Source organism: Odocoileus virginianus, chromosome 3 (assembly GCF_023699985.2).
Source record: "Odocoileus virginianus isolate 20LAN1187 ecotype Illinois chromosome 3, Ovbor_1.2, whole genome shotgun sequence".
In the NCBI taxonomy this organism is placed as follows: domain Eukaryota; kingdom Metazoa; phylum Chordata; class Mammalia; order Artiodactyla; family Cervidae; genus Odocoileus; species Odocoileus virginianus.
In genome coordinates, this window is record NC_069676.1 from 13627381 (window position 1) to 13635010 (window position 7630).

A 7630-nucleotide genomic window follows, 5' to 3' on the forward strand; every position below is an offset into this window, starting at 1 on the left:
CATGCACAGTTGGGACAAATTATGAACAAAATACAAAAAGACCAAAACCCCACACAGGAGGTGGGTGATCGCTTAAGTCACCCTTCCATCTTGAACCCTGGACCCACTCCCACCCTCACCTGATGTAGGAACCAGCTCCCCCCACACTCCAGGCGCAAGCAAGAGAACCTGTTTTTATACTCCCCTCACTCCTGCTGCAGCAGGGACCCCAGTAAAAGCCTTGCCTGAATTTCTTGTCTGGCCTCTGGTCAATTTCTACTGGTGAAGGAGGCCAGGAATTCTGTTTGGGAACAGTGGGAATGCAAAATGGTACAGCCACTCTGGAAAACAGTTTGGTGGTTCTTAAAACACTAAACACACAAACACCATACAACCTGGCAATCCTACTGCTGAGTATTTAGAAATGAAATTTTATGTTCATGTTAAAAAAAAAAACCCGTACATGATTATTTACAGCAGCTTTATTCATCATCACCAATTGCTGGAAACACTCAATTGTCCTTCAATGGGTGAAAATAAAATAAACTCGGGTCTATTCATACAATGGAACATTCCTCAGCAACAGAAAGGAACCAACTATTAATACAGGCAACAAAGCTTTACGCCCCAAAACGTTTTATGTTGCAGCCAAGGAGGCCAGACTCAAAAGGCTACATATCGTATGATTTCAATTACATAACTTTCTCAGAAAACAGATCTCTAGCGTGGGAGAGCAGATCTGTATTTGCCTGAGGCTGGGGGATGGGGCTGGCTATGAAAGACCAGCAAGGGGGAATGTGGGTGGTTGTTTTATTGTCTGGATAATAAATTTATTATTTATTTATTTATTCAGCTCATTGTCTGGATAACAGATGATGCCCCAGTTATCAGAGCAGTCGTGGGGGATCCTAGGCACTGAGGGGGTCCCGGAGGCAACATCTGACCCAGCTGGAGGGCTTCACAAAGGAAGGTGCATCCAAGCTGAGACTTACAGGCTGGGCTGGAGTCAGGCAAGTGAAGGGTCTTCCAGGTATTAGGAACAGTGTGAACAGAACCCAGAAGAGACATATTCAGGAAACCGGGTGGCATTAATTTGACTGGAGTATAGAGATTTTTTTTCTTTGAGATTCATCCTTTTTTCTGGGGGTTGGAGGAGGCTATGCCTCCTTGTGAGATCTTAGTTTCCCAACCAGCAACTGAACCTGTGCCCTTGGTCGTGAAAGCAGGACGTCCTAACCACCGGACCATCAGGGAATACCCAGAGATTCATCCATTTGTAATTTGAAAACTAGAGAGAAAGGAGACTAGAGAAGTTGGTGGGCTCTAACCAGACTTTGTGTCTCAGATGGTAAAGAATCTGCCTGCAATGCAGGAGACTGAGTTTCGATCTCTGGGTTGGGAAAGCCTCCTGGGAAAGGTAATGGCTACCCACTCTAGTATTCTTTGCCTGGAGAATCCCCTGGACAGAGAAACCTGGCAGACTACAATGGGTTTGCAGAGTCGGACTAACACTTTCACTTTTTTCTTCCACCAGACTTTATCGCAAGGGCACTAGGGAGCCATGGAGAAGATTTAGAGCAGGAGAGGGAGATAGTCAGACTTTCTAAACCTTGTTTTATAAAGATTGCCAAGGTACTAGAGTGGAGAGTGACTTGGGATGGGGTTAGCAAGGAGGAGATGGTGATGGCCTGAAGGAACAAAGCCAGGGGCCGGGGTGGAGAGAAATGGGCAGACTTAAGAGAGACTCAAATGCAGAAAGAACAGAGGCTGCGTTTAATCAAAAGCGTCTTCCTACCTGGTGCTCTGTAGTGACCTATATGGACTTCCCTGGTGGCTCAGTGGTAAAGAATCCACCTGCAATACGGGAGACGTGGGTTCGATGGGTCAGGAAGATCCTGGGTCAGGAAGATCCCCTGGAGAAAGAAATGGCAGCCCACTCCAGTATTCTTGCCTGGGAAATCCCATGGACAGGGGAACCATGGGGTCTCAAAGAGTCGGACAGGACTTAATGACTAAACATCCCTGACTTATATGGAGGGCGAATCTAAAAAACAGAGTGGATATGTGTATATATGTAACTAATGCATTTTGTTGCACTGCAGGAACTAACAAAATATTGTAAATCAACTACGCTCCGATAGAAATTCTCCAAAGTTAAATACAATCACTAAAAAAGGTGTCTTCCAGGGACTTCCCTGGTGGTCCAGTGCTTACGACATTGCGCTCTCAATGCAAGGGGCCTGGGTTCAATCCCCGGTCAGGGAACTAGATCCCACATGCCACAACAAAGGATCCCAAGTACTGCAACGAAGACTAGGCACAGCCAAATAAATAAACAAATAAATTTAAAAAGGTGTCTTCCAGTTGCCTATTTAACAAGAGATAACATCTGCAAGGTCTAAAACCAACAAAGGTTTGAGGAACTTCTACAGATCAACTGGAACAGGACACTAACCTGAAACATAGAAAATGGGTCACGAGCAGAAACAGGTAAGTCACAGAAGGGCCCACTCAAACCCCCCAGCCTGTATCCATTAGACAGACACTGCTTTTTGTATGTTAATCACACCTCAATAAAGTTTTTGTTTTTGTTTTAAAGGAAGCCCAGGGAATTCCTTGGTGACCTAGTGGTTAGGATTCTGGGCTTTCACTGTGGTGGCCAAGATTCAATCCCAGGTCGGGGAACTGAAACCCTGCAAATTGAGCAGTGTGGCCAATTAATTAATTTTTAAAAATTTAAAAAGGAAGCCCAGAAGATGCATGAGCTTCTCAAGAGATGCTCATAACTTCTCAATGCTCAGAAACACACGGGTTTTGGGGGGCTACCTTAGTGGCTGTTAAGAATCTGCCTGCCAGCGTAAGGAACATAGGTTCGATCCCTGGTTTGGGAAGATACACGCTGGGCAGCAACTAAGTCCCATGCACTGCATCTAAATGAGCCTACACCAACAGCTACAAAAGCCTGTGCTCTGCAACAGGAAAAGCTACTGCAATAAGACCTCACACAACAAGCAATAAAGAGTAGCCCCTGCTCACCACAACTAGAGAAAACCCACAAACAGCAATGAAAACCTGCACACTACAAGAAAAACCCAGCTCAGCCAAAAAAAAAAAAAAAAATAGAAACACGCAGGTTGGAACAAGATGTCACTTGGTAGTTCCTAGGTTCACCAAAACTAAACAGCACGATAATGCGCTGGCCTGCATCGCTCCTGTTCTAGCGGAAAGGAAACCAGTTTGTGATAATGTCATTGAATGCTTTTGTTAGCTAGGAGGGCTGGCTGGGAGTGGGGGGTAAGGGTGATAGCATCTGTAATGATTGTGCATCGGATACAGGGGGTACCCCTACCCCCAACAGACAGCCCAGTGCAGAACTCCCCTTGGCTCTGCCCTCAGAATCTGGCCAAATCTGAACACTTCTCTCCTTTTCCTCAGCTCTCATCCTCCAATAGCCTCCTTCACAGCTCACTTGGACCAGTGCAGTCACCTTAGCAACCATACCTTAAGCCCCCACATTCTGTCCCTCCTGTAGCAGCCAGAGGGTGCCTGAGCAATTGAGTCAGATCCCAGTCTTCTTCTGCTCAGAACCCTCCATGTCTCCCATCTCCCTGTGGGTTAAAGGCCAAGTCCTCCCATGTTTTTAAAGGCCCTACTCAACCTGGTTTTCCACCTCCCTACCTTTATCGCCTCCTAATCCCCCAATCTCACTCACTCAGCTCTGACCATGCCTCCCTGTTCCACACATGGTTCTGCCCCAGGACCTTTGCACCTGCTGTCTCCTCTGCCTGGAATGCTCTTCTCCCAGGTAATCACATGGATCCTTCCCTTCCTTCCTCTTTCAGCTCTCTAATTAAAGACCCCAGAGGGACTTCTCTGGAGGTCCAGTGGTTAAGAATCCACCTTACATTGCAGAGGATGTGGGTTCAATCCCTGGTCAGGGAACTAAGATCCCACACGCCATAGGGCAACTAAGCCCACAAGCTGCTAGAGTCTGTTCCACTATGGAAAATCCCACATGACATAATGAAGATCTTGTGTGCCAAAACTAAGACCTGATGCAGCCAGATAAAAATAAATATTTTTAGAAAATATGGTGGGTGGTGGTTTAGTTGCTAAGCTGTGTCTAATTCTTGAGACCCCATGGATGGTGTCACCCACCAGGTTCCTCTGTCCATGGGATTTCCCAGACAGGAAGACTGGAGTGGGTAGCCATTTCCTCTTCCAGAGGATCTTCCTGACCCAGGGATAGAATCCAGGGCTCCTGCATTGCAGGTGGATTCTTTACCTACTGAGCCACCAGGGAAGTTCAATGTAAATTACACTGAGATTAAAGATCCCAGAGACATGCTTCCTGACCACCCAGGAGAAGACAGTTCTCTGACCCTGCTTTCTTTTTCTTCTTGGTACATCTCTCCACTCGATATGTTATATTATATCACACATCTGTCTCCTCCCAGCCCCATCTCACAAAGATGTCAGCTCCAGGCGGGAAGGGATGCTTGTCTGCCTTGCCTACCTCTGTGTCCTCAATCCTAGAACACACACTGTTATGTTTTTCACATAACAGTGCCCAATAAACCAAACTCGGGCTCAGAGAGGTGAAGTCATCTTTTCAAGGCTACACAGCAGGTAAGTGGTAAAGCTGGGAGTCATGGGAAGATTTATTTAAAAAAAAAAAACACTTAATATGTAAACTAGATAGCCATTGGGAATTTGCTATATGACTTAGGGAACTCACACCAGGGCCCTGTAACAACCTAGAGAAGTGTGATGTTGGGGGGGTAGGTTCAAGAGGGAGGGGGCATAGGTATACCTATGGCTGATTCGTGTTAATGTTTGGGAGAAACCAACATAATGCTATAAAGCAATTATTCTTCAATTAAAAATAAATAAATTTAAAATATATGTACTTACTTCTTTGGCTGTGCCGGGTCTTCTTTGCGACAGGATCTTTGCTCTTCCTTGCAGCGTGTGCGTTCTTTAGTTGCGGTGAGCAAATTCTCAGTTGCAGTATGTGAACTCTTGGCTGTGGCGTGTGGGATCTAGTTCCCTGACCAGGAATTGAACCCTAGCCCCTTGTTTAGGGGCCCAGAGTCTTAACCACTGGACCACCAGGAAATTCCCCCATGGGAAGATTTAGAGCAGTCCTACGTGAGTCCAGCTCTGCGCTCATAACCATCTGGAGGCAGAGGAGAGACCCTGCAGTGGGTGGCAGGAGGGACCGAGCTTCTCACTCCAGCAGCTCCGGGCCAGGGTCAGTCCTGTGCTATGAACCTCACCTGGCTTCATTCTCTCACTGGTACACCCTTCCCATTTTACAGTCAAGGAAACCAAGACTCAGAGAAGGGGTTTTTTATCCCCTGATGTAACAATTTTGGCACAAGATTAAGTCCTCCAGTTCTGGGGTTCAACTCACCTTGATGTGATGAACACGTGTAAATCAGATGGAGAAATCAAGGAAGGCCACCTGTGGAGGTGACACTGAGAGCTGAGGGATGAATAGGGGTACGGTAGACGTGCCATTCAGATCCTGTTGGAGAAGACTCTTGAGAGTCCCTTGGACTGCAAGGAGATCCAACCAGTCCATCCTAAAGGAGATCAGTCCTGGGTGTTCATTGGAAGGACTGATGTTGAAGCTGAAACTCCAATACTTTGGCCACCTGATGCGAAGAACTGACTCATTTGAAAAGACCCTGATGCTGGGAAAGATTGAAGGCAGGAGGAGAAGGGGACGACAGAGGAAGAGATGGTTGGATGGTATCACCGACTCAACGGACATGAGTTTGGATAAACTCTGGGAGTTGGTGTTGGACAGGGAAGCCTGGTGTGCTGCGGTCCATGGGATTGCAAAGAGTCAGACACGACTGAGTAACTGAACTGAACTGAACTGAACACGCAGATGGCTCTATCAGATGGTTTTCTCTGGAGAAGGGGCAAAGTATCTGAGAATTAATGGCCTCTGGGAGCAGCCTTTGGCTGATGGCTGATGGGGTGGTGGGGCAGGATAAACACCCCAGCTCCCTCTCCCACAGGTGGTTTCACTGACGTGTGTGTCCTACACTAGCTCTCGGAGGTCCTGAGTGCTGAAACTGCATCTTCAGCAGTGAAAGCACTAACCACTGGGAAGCCAGGGAATTCCCACCAAAATTCATGGGCTGGAACTTCCCTGGCCGTTTAGTGGTTAAGATTCCAAGCTTCCAGTGCAGGGGACGTAGGTTCAATTACTGGTCAGGGATTAAGATCCCACATGCTGCTGCTGCTGCTGCTAAGTCACTTCAGTCGTGTCCGACTCTGTGCGACCCCATAGACGGCAGCCCACCAGGCTCCCCCGTCCCTGGGATTCTCCAGGCGAGAACACTGGAGTGGGTTGCCATTTCCTTCTCCAATGCATGAAAGTGAAAAGTGAAATTGAAGTCGCTCAGTTGTGTCCGACTCTTAGTGACCCCATGGACTGCAGCCCACCAGGCTCCTCCGTCCATGGGATTTTCCAGGCAAGAGTACTGGAGTGGGGTGCCATTGCCTTCTCCGCCACATGTTGTGAGCCATGGTCAAAAATAAGCAAATAAACAAGTATTTTAAAAATCACACAAAATTTATGTGTTTAAGCCTTATTTCCCAGGACCTCAGAATGGAACTGTATTTGGAGAATGGGCTTTTTTTTTATTGGCGTATGATTGATTTACAATGTATTAGTTCCTACTGTACAAAAACAAAATGAATCAGTTACACATACACATGTGTCCACTCTGTTTTAGATTCTGTTCTCATACAGGTGATTACAGAGTATTGAGTAAAATTCCCTGTGCTATACTGTGGAGCTCCTTGTTAGTTATCTATTTTGTTCATGTATGTGTGTGTGCGCTCAATCATTTCCAACTCTTCTGTGACCCCGTGAACGGTAGCCCACAGGTTGCTCTGTTCATGGATTTTTCAGGCAAGAATATTGGAGTGGGTTGCCATCCCCTTCTCCAGGGGATCTTCCCGACCCAGGGATTGAACCCAGGTCTCCTGTGTCTCCTGAATTGGCAGATGGATTCTTTACCACTAGTGCCACCTTATATATATATTATATATAGTAATGTGTATTTGTTAATCGAGATAAGATCTTTAAAAAGGTCGAGTTAATATGAGGTCCAGTCAAGACAAAGCCAGCCCAGGGTTCAGAGGTGTCAGTGGGTAAAGATGCACTGGGATCACCTTGCGTGATGCAGAGGGGAGGAGGGCAGGGCCAGACATCAATGGAAGCCACTGCGCTTGCCCTAAAAACCCATTAGGAAAAGCTTCCCAATATGGGAGGGGAGAACACACGTCAGGAACCTGCTCTGAGGATTCAAGCCCCAGAGTAAGGTCTCAAGGCCACGGAGGAAATGGTTACTAGTTGAGGGCTGGACTGCCCTGACCTCAGCCTTCCGAGCTGAGCTTCAGGCATCTCCTCCCTCTTGCGTCTTTCAGATTTACACCCTGAGACAGAGAGCTGACCTTAGGCTGCCCTTTTGCAGCAGCGTGGCAAAAAAAATAAGGAAGAAAGAAAGAAGCCAGGTCCAACATTCTCAACGTTGTATTTGTCTGTTTACAAATCTGGGTCCCCAAAATATTTGAGTTTGTGATGACAGGGACTGCGTCTGTCTTGTTTGGCACAATGGTGGGCATA

The 7630-nt window shown here is 46.9% G+C and overlaps 1 non-coding gene across 1 annotated transcript; it reads left to right on the forward strand.

The window, feature by feature from the left end:
* Positions 1-2171: 2171 nt before the first annotated feature.
* Positions 2172-2244, forward strand: TRNAE-CUC (transfer RNA glutamic acid (anticodon CUC)). Its single transcript has one exon. It is a non-coding gene; the product is annotated as a tRNA-Glu (tRNA).
* The last annotated feature ends 5386 nt before the right edge of the window (positions 2245-7630 follow it).